Source organism: Poecilia latipinna, unplaced genomic scaffold, assembly GCF_001443285.1.
Source record: "Poecilia latipinna isolate Pla-1442-1.1 unplaced genomic scaffold, P_latipinna-1.0 Scaffold353, whole genome shotgun sequence".
Taxonomy (NCBI): domain Eukaryota; kingdom Metazoa; phylum Chordata; class Actinopteri; order Cyprinodontiformes; family Poeciliidae; genus Poecilia; species Poecilia latipinna.
The window spans coordinates 161986-166984 of record NW_015112969.1 but is presented as its reverse complement, the minus strand read 5'-3'; the positions used below and the strand labels follow the sequence as shown (position 1 = coordinate 166984).

Sequence of the window (4999 nt, the reverse complement as noted above, 5' to 3'; positions counted from 1 at the left end):
TAAGAGTACAGTGTATTTATTTAAATGTATGAACTACAATTTTTCATTTTAAATATAGAAACTTAATGGCACACCCTTTCCTTTGTTTGCTTCCTGCAATTAGTAGAGCAAAGATCTCTGTTACATTATGAGCAAGTGAGAATTGGAAGGCGAATTAGCAAGTGGAAATATTTTTAGGGAAAAGCGCTCCGATTTCTGTGCAGGTCTCCATGCATCCGTCTTTTAACAGTATAGCAGAGCTGTTGCATCTCACAACCTCCTTCCTCCCTTCCTCAGTTCTCACAAACTGTTCATAATAGCCAGCTCACCGTTTCTCCGGCAAGGTGGCTTTTAGCCAGTGATTGACTGTCACTTTCCCCAGCGGTGGGGGTTGGCGGAGAACAACGTCCCTCCCTGTCTGAGTGTATAGGAACCATGGAGAGGTTACACAGGGGTGTATCAGATACAGTATGTGCTCCCAAGCCTTGAAGAGCTGGTGGTATCAGACAGGAGCTGTCTCTGATCTCAAACCTGCAGAGTCTTGCAAATCTAAAGAGATGTGGCTTTCATTCTTTCTTTCAGATTTTTTTTTCCCTCTTTCTCCTGTGACTCTTAAATGCAGGCTTTCATATGGATGAGTCAGATCAGCAGCGCACATTTAAAAATCAAAACAGTTTCTCTCTCTATGGGTCCCCAAATCCCCTTGTCTTGTGTTGCAAGCAATCACTGTGTGAATATGTAATGTGATTCAGTGGTTTTGTAGCTCCATTTGTTGCATATAGCTGCATAAGACCAGTCATCAGCAAATGTCCAAACAAATCATTTTCTTAAGTCACTTCTCCTCTGATTTTTAATGACCGCAAAACATGTTTTAAAGACCTAGCAGCAAAAAAGGTCTCAGGTAAAAACAGCAGAGGGGGAAAGAAAAAGGAGTGAGTGCTGCTGTTGTTAGTCATCTGTGATCCTGTCACTCAGTGCTGCTGCGGCATAGGGTTTGCTTCCTGTTAACAAGATATGTTTACAGCATCAGCACTGGGCTCCCACCGTCTGCGGGTTTGTGCGTTTATGCTCCCTGTCACTCCCGAAGATTGACACGTCCGCATGTCTGTTAACCATTAACTGGTCAGGAACTGCCATCTTTTTGAGGAGGCAGATAGTGACAGGATCCCTGTTCCTCCACGGCGCTTCCTGGCTGAGGCGGACCTTCCTTTGTCAACGTGCGGAGGGAGGAGTGCGTCTAACCATTAACTGTATTCCTGACGCCGGGCCATACCACTGGGGTGACAAATCGCAGAAGTCCCTGCAGAACTTTTAGGATGGAGAAATATTAACCCCATCTCAGCTGGGGCTCTTCCTCCAACGGCCTGCAGATAAATGAAGAGTTGCTGATCGTTCCATCACCATCAACTTCTCCTTCCTCCCACTCATTCACTCACAGTGCTTGCGTCTCCTCAGGCACTTTTGACAGTGTGGTGTCTTGTAAAGGAGGAAGAGATTGATATGAAGCGAGGTTCATGTGCTGCGCCTGGGTACAGATGAGAGAATGATAATTTATGGACTCATCACTTTGCAGGTCATAAAAACACCATTTTTTTTTTAACAAAGAAAAGCCCTCAAAGAAATTATCATTATGAACGAATGCAGAAGAGTGATTGAAGTTGAACAATCACTTAAATCGAGCCGGCACAATCAAGGGTTTTAATTCGCGGAACAGCTTCTCTACATTTGTGTCTTTCTTCTTCCAGTACAGTAGTGCGCACATATATAAATATATATATATATATATATATATATATATATATGTTTGTTTTTTTTATTCATGCTTTGCCTTGGAAAAGTATTCATCCCACCTTAACCTTTAAACATTTTAGTACTCTACCACCACAAATGTAAGTGAAATTTAAAGTGATTATATGTGTCACATCAACAGTGTGTGACTGCCAAGTGGAAGAAAAATCAAACATAGTTTTCAAAATACTAAGCAAATAAAAATGAGTCGGTTTTGCATTCAGTTGTATTCACTGCCTTTGCAAGACAATGGAGATCCGCTGACAGAATCACTCTACAAAACCTGATGAGTTGCAAGAAGAAAGCCAGCACTGAAAGAAAAGCATAAGTTCTGTTTGCCACAACTAACACGGTGGACGCACCAAACATGTGGAAGAAGGTTGCTTTGAGTTAAATTTCCAGGTTTGCATGCAAAATTGCTGGGTGGTGGTGAAAAATCAACAGTGTGTTTTACCCAGAACACACAGGACAGAGTAAATGTGTTGAAAGGTGCTCTGGTCAGATGAGATCAAACTGAATGTGTTTAGGAATCGAACACAACACAGTTCCCTGACCAGACAGAAACATGGTGGTGGCACCATCATGATTTGTTTTTCAAGGCTCTGCACAGACAGTGAAGCTGGTCAGAGTTGATGTGAAGAAGGAAGGAGCTGCTTATAGAGCAATCCTGGAAAAAGAAAAAGAAAAAAAAAAAAGGCAAACCCCCAAATAAATGCTGCAGTCACTGAGGGCAAAAGGGGGATCTGCAATGCATTGAATCCAGGAGGTTGAATACAAATGATTTCTTTCTTTTTTTAACTTGGAAAAACATGCATCATTTTCCTTCCTCTTCCCAGGTTTGAGCTGCATTATGCTGGACTATCACATCAAATTACAGCGAAACAAAATGAAATTTCTATTTGTAATGTGACAAAATGTGCAAAAGGGGGCCATGAATTCTTTTGCACAGCACTACAATTCACTGTATTCATAATCATTGTGGTTTTTACACCTTCAAAATATTTTCCCCCCCTCCTTCCACCAGATCATAAAAGGGTAAAAGACTCAACTGTTGCCTCCATCATTAAAACCTGCACCCCTTCATGAAGTCAATGCACCTCTGTTGCGTCTCGGCGCCTGTTCTGTAATGGCCGCTCACAACCCAAATGGACTGAAGGGCTTTCATGTGTCCTGAACAGTACACTCCTCTCATTATGGCCCATAGTTATCACACATCAAATGGCCTCATTATTTTCAACAAGGAAAGGAGCGCAAGTGTGTGACCAGTTGGAGCTACAAAGTAACTTCCAAGTTCAAATATTAAAAAAAAAAAAAATAAAAAAAATCAGCACTTCGACTTGTACTATACAACCAAAAGGCTGCAGAGATGAAAGGTGCTGTGTATCCCCTGTCTGGTGCGATTATTAAAAACAAGAAAATATGAACCTTTGTTGTTGTTTTTTTTTTTTTTTTTTTTTCAATTGAACATTTTTAAGCATTTAAGAAGCCAAATGCGTGAGCGTGAATATGCTGTGCAAGATTAACATTTAACCCAAGCACATCTGAACACAACACTCCATAAATGGATTTGCACAATCTGACCGTTAAAGTGCACCAACAAGGTTTTGATTTCACAGCGACCGTTGCATCAGCTCTCAGATGAATTATGCCTATTTATAGTTTTCAAAGCATTTCACATCATTTACATAAAAAGGTCTAATTTAATATAAGCTGACAACAATTTGACAAGGTAAGATCAAAGGTTAAGCTAACACACAATAGCTGTTAAGTCTATTAGCATGGAAATGAATGCAACACCTCCTAATAGCCTGTTGTCATACCTACAGTGAACAGCCTAAATAAGTTGCAGTGAAAAAAATGAAAAGAAAAAAAAAATCACAAGGGCTGTACTTGATAAGACATACTCGTGTTTCTATGACAACATCCATGGCTCAAGCTAAGAATGCAGAGATTTGGATAATCGTTGTCACTGTGATGCATTTAATGTTTGTGCTTGGACAATAATGCTTGTTTAATGTCCAAAGTGCCGCATCCCATTCAGAAATTCAAAATGACTGCAGGGATGTACGACACTGAGCCGCATGCAACACGTTCCCCTTTCAGCGTAGTCTTATTTAGAAAATTAATAGAACTACTTGCACAGGTGCGAGATGCATATCTCAAACACTGAAATAGTTCAATGGTGACGGTTTTTTTAAGTTATTTTTTCTGTACCAGAGGAAAAAAAAAATTCAACATTGTTTCCATGTTAATTTATTAGTATCTAAAAATAATACAAGTTATTTTTTTTAACTAACTGGCATTATATAATCTAATTATTTTAACTGCACTGTGCTACAATGATGATCATGTTGAATTTCATCTGTATGTCACATTATAACTGTGTTGCATTGGAATACATTTTCCTAATGTGACTTCAAGATTTTATATCCAGATCCTATGAATAGGATCTGGATATAAAAAGCCTTTAAAATAGCTTTGATGCAATGTGGAGTCACTCAAAATAACTGAATTACAGGTTAGTGACAACAGATTAGAAAAAAAGATTCCCCACAACAGGATCTACAAACCGAATAAAACAATGAGCTGGAGGAAAACACCTTCAAATTTTACCGAGTATAAATATTTCAAAACGTGCTTTACTCATGCAAAGTTGAGAATTTCATTTGTTGGTGTCTGTTCATAAATAGGTCTTGCTGTTGGCAAAGCTGCAATGAATCAGTGAGAAATTAGTCAGGCAGAAGTAATTTAAAGATTTATTGTTTTTGACCATTGCTTCAGGTTGTACATTTTACTTGCTGGATTGCTTTGGTAATGTATGGCATACTCACAGTGGACCAACATTGTTTTGTGGTGAATGTGATAATGACTTTCAAGCTGTTAGCCTGCAGTTTCATCACATTTTATCCCTTTAATGACTATAATTGCCTCTCGAGGTGATATATTGATATTGGCCAAGCTCCTACGAGCTGTGTGTTATTCCATTGTGTTACTCTGAGTGTTAACAGACAGCAAAAAAGCCCATTTGACCTTGTGATGAAGCAAGAATTTTCTCATGCGCCGAGGAAGCCAAACAGACTGTCATTTTGCACAGTGAGCGGTCCCTGAGTACAGTCAGCGCATTGATTTGTAATAAAAATATCGGCTCACTACTAATAGCTAATGGATATTGATTTCAAGTCATTCATACAGGTTGAATAGTTGTAGCTTTTTTTCGTTTGTTTAAATAATT

The 4999-nt window shown here is 39.2% G+C and overlaps 1 long non-coding RNA gene across 2 annotated transcripts in view; it reads right to left on the bottom strand.

Annotated features, from left to right (window-relative positions):
• LOC106949611 (uncharacterized) overlaps positions 1-4999 on the bottom strand; it is a 15853-nt gene continuing 10854 nt past the window's right edge. The window contains exons 3-4 of one of the 2 annotated variants that reach the window (XR_001425410.1): positions 1416-1504; positions 1-1343 (exon numbers count right to left, since the gene is read on the bottom strand). This is a non-coding gene — a long non-coding RNA (uncharacterized LOC106949611). Of the gene's footprint in view, positions 1505-4999 lie in introns of both variants that reach the window. The other variant, XR_001425409.1, reaches the window with a different exon arrangement.